This window comes from Macaca nemestrina, chromosome 6, assembly GCF_043159975.1.
Source record: "Macaca nemestrina isolate mMacNem1 chromosome 6, mMacNem.hap1, whole genome shotgun sequence".
NCBI lineage: Eukaryota > Metazoa > Chordata > Mammalia > Primates > Cercopithecidae > Macaca > Macaca nemestrina.
The window spans coordinates 66,890,273-66,899,661 of NC_092130.1; the positions used below are offsets into that span (position 1 = coordinate 66,890,273).

At 40.2% G+C, this 9,389-nt stretch overlaps 1 long non-coding RNA gene across 1 annotated transcript; it reads left to right on the forward strand.

Moving 5' to 3' along the window:
* The first annotated feature begins 2 nt into the window (after nucleotides 1–2).
* Nucleotides 3–9,134, forward strand: LOC139363580 (uncharacterized). The gene is made up of 3 exons (XR_011624237.1): nucleotides 3–121; nucleotides 724–986; nucleotides 8,510–9,134. It is a non-coding gene; the product is annotated as an uncharacterized lncRNA (long non-coding RNA).
* Nucleotides 9,135–9,389: the final 255 nt, after the last annotated feature.

The window sequence follows — 9,389 nt, forward strand, 5'->3', positions numbered from 1 at the left end:
CCTAAGGGAGGCTCTGCCGAGCTGTGGTGCGGTCCTCTTCCCCCGCCGCCCGCCAAGGGTCGCTCCTCGTCTTCTTATTCACTCCCTTGCTATCTCGTTTAGTCCTTCATTAATTCCTGCAGTAAGCATATATGGGCTCCCACTGTGGACCTGGCACTATGCCACGCCTTCGATATACATTGGAGAAGGTTCCTACCTTCATGGAATTTATATTATAGTAGGAGGAGGGTTGCCAGATTTAGCAAATAAAAATACAGAATGCCTAATTAATTTGCATTTCAGATAAACGAATACTTTTTAGTATATATATTTCCCGTGCAATATTTGGAAAAATATCATAAAAAATACATATACTAAAAAATGAGCGACTGTTAGGTGTCTTGCATTCTTCCCTTTTCTGAATGGGAGATTTTAATGCAAGTATGCCACCCTTGCTCTATCACGCTACACAGGGTAGCTGAGTGGGGACAGGTACATAGTACATATTTACATAGTTCATGAGTTACCTGGCAATAAGGATACACATCTGAATCTAATAAAGAGGACTGTGTATCAACAACAGATCCTGGATGCAGTGACTAGATAGAATTCCAGGTGTCTGGGGAGGATATACGTGTATTCTGTGTGTGGTAAAAAGGGGGTGGAATATTTGGTGACAAGAAGTATGAACTGTGGCAAAGAATACTGATACTCATCAAAAAATGTTTCTCCTTTTCTTCCTAGGAGTGATATTTCCCAACTCCCCTGCAGTTAGCTGGGGGCCACATGGCTGAGTTCACATGGCCATTGGAATGTTGCTGGAACTGATGTACACCACTTCCAGGATTGGTCTGTAACACCTTCCTTGAAGTCTCCCTTCTCTGCCTTTCCTGGTCTTCTGGAAGTTCTTAGACAACGGTAGAACCACTAGATAGATAGCAGGTTCCCGATCCCCTGAATGAGTGTGATAGAGTGTCCTCACCAACCCACATTGGAATATGACATGGGTAAGAAATAATCCTTAGTTGTGGTAAACTGCTGAGATTTAGGGAGGTTTTTTTTTGTAACAATATGGTAAATTGTTGAATTCATCAAAGGTATGGCCTTTGATGAATCACACATTCCCGTGTTCACACCCTTGTATTCTTCCTTCCCATATGGACTCTGTCCTTGGCAATGTAACTTGCTTTGGCCATTGGAACATCAGCAAATATGAGATAAGCAGGGCCCTGAAAGGTGTTTGTGCATTAAGGCTTACCCTGTTTTGAGGCTGAGAATTCTTCTTCCACAAAGTAAAGAAGCTTAGGCTAGGCCACTGACAACTATGGCCCAATCATCTACCAACACCAAAGGCGAGACAGGCAATAAAGGCCATAATGGAAAGTCTAGTCTCAGAAAAGCTACTGGATGACTACAACTCTGTAAGCAACCCAAAGCAAGATTAGCAGAACCACCTAGCTAAACATAGTCCAAACTGTTGACCCACAGAACACATAAACAAATAAAATGAATGTTGCTTTAAGCCACTAAGTTTTAGGTTGGGTGTGTTACACAGCAGTAGATAACTGATACAAAGAGTTAGCTTATTCTGACTAATATATTTGGACAATGATAAGGCTGATCTTGGGCAGAAGTGACTGGGCTGAGAGAATTGGCTTTACCAGTTCCAGTTTGTACCCAGTTGCCTAAGAACTGGGGTCATCAACTTCTTAATATGCCTATAAATAACTTGTGGCATACGAGCATGCCACAGCACAGTGGTCTGGAAACTGCTCTCTTCACATCTATAAAATTGGCCTGGTAGAGTAATATAGTCTTAAAATATAACCAAGATGATTTTATTATTGATGCTAGGGATATTACCTCCCACCCTTTGCCCCCTCATCACCTCTACTTTGCCAGCCCTCCATCCCTTTCTCTCTTGTTCAGCCACGTCATTTGGGATTTATTGTTTGGGGGAATATTGTCTTAAGTTGGTTTCAGTTTTTTAGAACTGGAAGAAGTCACGTATTAATATACCAGTAAGTTGCCTAAAAGGATCCTGAGCCCTGCTTCTACTGAGGAGAACAAAACAAAAACCCTGAATGGTATGGGAGATCCTGGAACAGTATGGCCTGTGCTGCTTTCCCAAGGGAAGCCCAGAGAGGCAGCCCAGGAAAGAAGGGTGGTGTGGTGTGCCTAGGCAGGTGAGGTTCAGTGTGGTATAGAGCAGCAGAGGATTCCTGGTGCCCAAGAGGTGTCCAGAATTGGCAGAGAGATATGCCAGACCTGAAGGAATCACACAGTTGAGAATAAGCAATAAATGACTTAACAGTGACCTATGTTGTTTGACCAACAAGGATCAGAAACTCTTTCCCACACTTACTAATGCTTTGCTACTCCATAAGTCCCCAGAACTTAGAAGCAAGCCTAGAGAAGAGTGGCGTCCCCTGAATTAACTGAGGTTAATTACAGAGAAACTAAGTTATTTCATATCTAAATCTATGGAATAAAATTTGTACTTAAGTAATTGTAAAACCACTTCCAGTGTTATCATTCTATACACATATCATAATGTATATATCGAAAAAATGGTATTTTCCTATATCCCATATATATATCTACCTATCTACGTAGTAATCAGCTTAAATGTATATTAATATGGTTAGCCACAAGGTGACACTAGAAAGCTATCTTTTGCTTATGGTTCTAGGTCTTGACTCTGATTTTCATAAACAGCTTCTATGAAGTATTGTAATAACAGTAGTAATCCCTTCCAGGGACAATTTCATTTTAATAAGGGAGGTGGCAGCAACGAGGTTAATAGGAGGCGATGTTCATATTTTAAAATCATAAAAATAAGACTCTCTGGAAGAGGCTATCAACTAGTTTGTATTCTTTCTCTTCTTACCCACTCTCATGTGATAGGATATCCCAATCATTACCAAAAGTATCAGACACTAATTTATTCAACATCCATAAATAAAAGATGTAAATAGACATAGTCCGTTAGATCTTGGAGCTTAAAATTTAAATGACTATTTTTACAGAATGTGCCTTAAAAACATCTAGAACATCCTTAACCATCTCCCAAACACTAAAAGCTCGGTCCAAAATTGTGAACATAGTAGGTCAGCAAATACATTGTGTAACTCACTGAGCAATTGCTATCTCATGTTGGGGATGACCAAGAAGAGGAAAACCATCTCTTCCAGGAAGTCTTGCTTGTTTGTTTTATAAAGGAGATACAATTTTAAAGGATTGCGTAGGAAAATAAGAAGAAAAGGTTTGGAAAAGCTCACAGGCTTACAGGGAAGAACTTTCTTTTCTTTTTTCTTTTTTTTTTTTTTTGAGATAGAGTCTCCCTCGGTCGCCCAGGCTGGAATGCAGTGGCGCCATCTTGGCTCACTGCAAGCTCCGCCTCCCAGATTTATGCTATTCTCCCGCCTCAGCCTCCGGAGTAGCTGGTACTACAGGCATGAGCCACCACGCCCGGCTAATTTTTTTTTTATTTTTAGTAGAGACAGAGTTTCACCATGTTAGCCAGGATGGTCTCGATCTCCTGACCTTGTGATCCACCAGCCTCGGCCTCCCAATCTGCTGGGATTACAGGCGTGAGCCACCGTGCCCAACCCATGGGAAAGAATTTTCTAAGCAAAGGAGCAGTATGTCAGAGAAAGTACTATGTCACAATCTTGAAAGCCCCTCATTGGGAGCATGGAAAGGCAGGTTGAAGGGACCAAAGAAGAAAGCAGTGACACTAAATGATCAATGTAGATCTACTCTATGATCGGAAACCAGAGAAAATTTACCTACTGGGAAGACAGGAGGGATGTAAATTTGTCCTTTGGCATATGTCCTTATGGAATTTTAAGGAAACCGTGCTCTTGGGGTGCATCAAGAGTAGGATTTTAAAAATCAAGTGTGGGAATGATGACACTTTAAATAATGTAACTGTGGTAGTAAAAAGAATCAGGTGAGAATGTATTAGAGGATGCTGCAGAGCTGGGAGAATGAAGACCCCTAAGTTTCTCCTTCAGGAGACTGTTAAGAAGAACTCAGAGATGAAGAGGGAGAGTATATTCATGGAGCTGTGTCCTGGAGCTCTCTGAAGAGAAGAGAATGTCAAAAACCCACTGAAAACAAAAAGGTTATTGCTAAATATTTAATGTTTGTTTTATTAAATGATTCAGTTTTTAAAGCATAGGCAAAGTTTACCCATGCAGATAGCTGAAGAGGAATTGACTACATTTTTCCATTGCTTGACAGTGTATTTATATCCCACAAAATCAAGATTTTATTTTCCTCAGGGCACACTTAGTATTTGATAAATATAGTACTTTATTTCTTACTGATATTTTTCTTCAAAATCTTCACAAGCAAAATCCTGGTAATTACTGAATTGGGGTGATGGTTATACCGGTCTTCTTTATACTATTCTTTTTACTTTGGGGCATGTTTGAAAATGTTGACAGTTTTTTTAAAAATCGTTAAGAGTCTTTCTAGCCCCAAAATGTATCAAGTTAGTAAACCTACTTAAGCATTTGGAATAGGTTAAGAAAGAAGTATTCTTTCAGGACATGTAACTACCTGGTTTGATTGGATCATCCAAAAGTAGTCAACTCCAGCAACAACAACAAAGAAAAACCAGCCTGGTGTTTGGTCAGGGAGGAATACTATTTAGGAATACTCCCTTGGCAGATGTTTTAGGGACATTTCTTTCATGTTTAATTTGGCAAATTGACTCACAACTAACACTGAAAAGGAAAGGGACCACATGATTAAAAGATTGTTTTAGTCACCTTAGGCTGCCATGACAAAATACCACACACTGGGTGGCTTAAACAACATAAATTTATTTTCAGCAGTTCTGAGGGCTGAAAAGTCCAAGATCAAGGTCTGGGAAAGTTCAGTTTCTATAGAGAGCCCTTTTCCTGGCTTGCAGATGGCCACCCACTTGCTGTGTGCTTACAGGGCCTTTTCTTGGTGCTTGCACTCAGACAGCTTGCTCTTTCGTGTCTCCTTTAAAAGGGCACCAATCCTGTCTTGAATGTCCCACACTCATAACCTTATCTAACACTAATTACCGCCCCATCCTCAAGTACCTTCACATTGGAGGTTAGAGCTTTAATATATGAATTATGGGGGTGGGGACACAAACATTCATAACAGAGATGTCAGGGACTTCAGAGTTATGTGCTAAGATGCATGTGGACACCACCTGACTCAAGTCTCTCCAATCTATTCCCCAAACTTGATCCCATCATCTTCCTTTTCCTGTAATGACTGGTCCATCACACAGGGTAATGGGGCCCCAAGAAGTGCACTGGAGTCACACTGATGCCTCCACACTCTTCTTCGGCCGCTTCCTCTCCTCTGGCCCATAAGACCTATCTAACAGACTGTTCTCACAAAGTTTTCAACCAATACTAAGGACTGAATAGTCTTCCAGGGACATTTCCACTTTAACAAGGGAGTCTTAAAGAGGAACCTCCAAAATGCAAAGAAATAAATCTCTTATAATGTAATTTCTGGAAATGCTATAGCTAGTGAGGAGTTTGCCAATGGGATTCCATCTCATTATGCCCTGAATCACTGCATGGGAAGTGGCCACTACTCTCTGTTTGTGAGACTAATCCTTGTCAAGAATTAGGTAGCACATGAGCAGAGGAGAGTTTTGACTTATTGGGATTTCTCCAAAGTAATGAGCAAGTGAAATTTTAACTATGGCAAATAAATCATAGAATTTTAGAAATAGAAGGAACCTTTGGAATTCAACTGGATCATTTTACAAATGAGGAAATGAAAGTATAGCTTGGCTGGGTTTATTGCCCAATATTGTGTAGTTACATGAGGATCCAAGACTAGAATACTTTTTATGACACCATTTCATATCATCACTCCAGTTCTGCCCCATATCATTAGATATCAAGATCAGCTTCTGGCAGCACACCCTCAGTCTAGACCAGTTAGCAAAGAGGTGGTCAAGCAAGCCACTTCCTCACCAGCAACCCTTTAATTTATGAGCCTTAGGCAATCACTTTTGCACATTTCATGTTGTGTTGGGTCTCAAAAATTGTTTTGTGGCTTCCTTTTCAAGTAAATCATACATACTGAATTGCCAACTGTTACCACCCTACCTTTTGTATTCATAATTCACAAATGCAGGCAATCTGTAGGTAGGTTCAGTCTTATTGTCTCCATAACTATCAACACACAATGGAAAAAACAAGCACCAGTCTCTTACCTTCACAGACTCTTGAGAAGGTCCCTGACATTAGAGAGATTTATGGGGTCAATGGACAAATGCTAGATTTAATAAATACTTCAGATACAAACCACTGTATCGATCTCTTGGATCCCTTCTGATTGCCCAAAGTGGAGATCATGGTTCTTGCAACTTCAGGACTTGGCTGCTGAGAGGAGCCAAGAATGTGGAAACAGTGTAGGTTACTTCCATGCTGGTCTGAAGTTTATGGGAAAAAAAGGTAATATCAGCCCATGGTTGGCTTAATAACAAGGAAGAGCATTAAAGCTATTTTGAGACTTTTTTTCAAGTTTGCACTTTGGAAAATTTCAAATCTCAAATAAAGAGAATGGCCGGGTGTGGTGGCTCACACCTGTAATCCCAGCACTTTAGGAGGCTGATGTGGGTGGATCATCTGAGGTCAGGAGTTCAAGACCAGCCTGGACAACATGGTGAAACCCTGTCTCTACTAAAAATACAAAAATTAGTCGGGCATAGTGGTTCACGCCTGTAATCCCAGCTACTCACGAGGCTGAGGCAGGAGAATCACTTGAACTCGGGAGGCAGAGGTTACAGTGAGCCGAGATTGTGCCACTACACTCCAGCCTGGGTAGCAAAGCTAGACTCCATCTCAAAAAAACAAAAGAAGAAGAATGAATCTCCCTGTACCCATCATGCAGCCTCAACAGTCTGCCATCCTTGACCCAGGTGTACCTCCACACGCTTCCCACCCTTACTCAATTATTATCATTTTAAAGTAAAATGTATATACATTGAAATGCACAATTGTTAGCTATACTATTTAGGACTGGACACCCTGTGTAGCCCACACTCCTATTGTCTCCTTTTGGGCATATTTAAAATATGTAAGTCAGTAGATAAGGAAATAACTTACAACTTTTCAGCTGTTCTCATTTTCAAATCACGGGGCATTCTTGAGGGTGCTCCTCACTTGAGAAATTCTTCCTTTGTGCCTCCCGTCATCCCATCTCAACACTGGAAAATCAATCCACATTTGTTTCTGACACTGTTTGCTTCTGCACATTGGCTCCAGTTGTCTGCCTGACTTCTTAGATTTGAGAATCCAAATGAGATTTACAATAATTTATTAACTGGCTCCACCCATCTAAGATAAAAAACCCTGCTCCAATCCCCTCCTAGAACTCAGTAGCCTAACTCACTCTTGACTGCTTTGCCTGGTAGAGGAGATAAGTGAAGCAAGTTAGCCTTCTTGGTCCACCAGGGGAACATGTCAGAAATAAGAAAGAGAATGGGAGCTACAGAAATAAAATGCATTCCTTCCTAATCACCCCAAGTATACTGAATAGAAGGTGAATGAAATAAAGAGAAATAAGGCCAATGCCTCAAGTCATTCCTGATCAAAAGTAAGGAAAGAAAAATAAAGCTTCTGAGCTAAGTGTCAGGGTGATTGTTCTTGCTATAAGTATCTTTCCCCTAGAGCACTGCGTATTAGACAGATAGACAACCAGATATACACTGTTTTTATTGTGTCCAGAAAAAATACATGCGTAAATGAAAACGTTTTATGAAACAATATGTGACACTGCAAGTCCTCCCCCCTTATCTGTGAGGGATACATTCCAAGAGCCCCAGTGGATGCCTAAGACTGAGGATAATATCGAACCCATATACATTTTGCTTTTTCTATACATATATACTTATGATAAAGTTTAATTTATAAATCAGACACAGTAAAAGATTAAAAACAATAGTAATAAAATAAGTGATAACAATATACTCTTCATAATTTCATGAATAGAAGATTCATTTTTACTGTAGATCTTTGCAACCTCAGCATATGATCTTTTTTTTCATTCTCTAAATTGAGAACTTTTACCTTATCACTTAAATGAAGCACTTTACCGCCTCACTTTGGCATATCCAAATTGCCAGCATCCCTCCTCTTGCACTTTGGGGCCATTACTAAATAAAATAAGGGTTACTTGAATGCAAGCACTGTGATACCACCACATTCGATCTGATAACCTGAACGGCTAAGTGAGTAATGGGTGGGTAGTGTATACAATGCAGATACACTGACAAAGGGAGGATTCACTTTGCAGGCAGGACAGAGCAGGACAGTGCAAGATTTCATCACCAGAACTGTGCACAATTTAAAAATTATGAATTGTTTATTTCTGTAATTTTTCATTTAAGATTTCTGGACCATGATTGACCATGGAAAGTGAAACTGCAGATCAGGGAGGACTATTGTACTAAGTTAAATACATGCAGATATTTTATATTTCTCTAGTTCATGTTTTTTTTTTTTTTTTCCTCTAGTTCATATTTTTAAAAGCTTGGCCACCACCGACTAAAATGATTTTGCAGCCCACTGATGGGTTGCAAACTGCAGTCTGAAAACCACTGCCCTAAGGATTTGGCATAAGATGTTGGAAAGGAGCTCTTTTCTCTGGAGTTCTTGGCCTCACCGTTTCCTTCATTAGAAACCAGTTTGATTCTTCACAAAGCATGGTTGCTCAGTTTAAATCCAAGATACCTATGTTCATTACAAGAGATGATATTTACCTAGGGATTGTGTAAAGTCAACCAAGATATAGCACCTGACAGGCATAAGACTCCTCTTTATAGCCAGCCCTACCTACTAGAGCTAGGGTAGAGGTGGCTGGAAAGCCTGTCATCATGTGAGGTACTGAGAGTGTGATGACGATGCATATCCCTGCACACACTCAGCCTGCCTCACATAGTCCCTATTGTGTTTGCCACATCCTTCAGTTCCAAGAAGAAATGCAAGCACATTAAAAATAAGAGGTGCTGTATATGCAAAGAAAATACCAGGCCCCTTCTCCAGAGATTTGAATCTAAACACTGTATGGCTAACTTCCTATATCTGAACCCTGAATGAGAAATAGAAAACATTTTAAAAGGAGGAACTGATGTTATCTGATATCCAGCAATAAATGTCTTAAAAACTATCATGATGTACAGCCTGATCCAGTTTTATAATACTAAAAATTATAATGGCTATGTTTCGCTGGGCTCTTCCCAGGGGTCCAGTGTGCTTTGCATTATTTCCTGGAATTCAGTAATACCTCTATGTAATAAGCGATACTATTACCACCATTTTACAAGTGGAAGAGGGAAACAATGAGTATCAGTTGGGGCCCTAAGACCTAGAGCAGTGATGGAGATTGTTATTTTT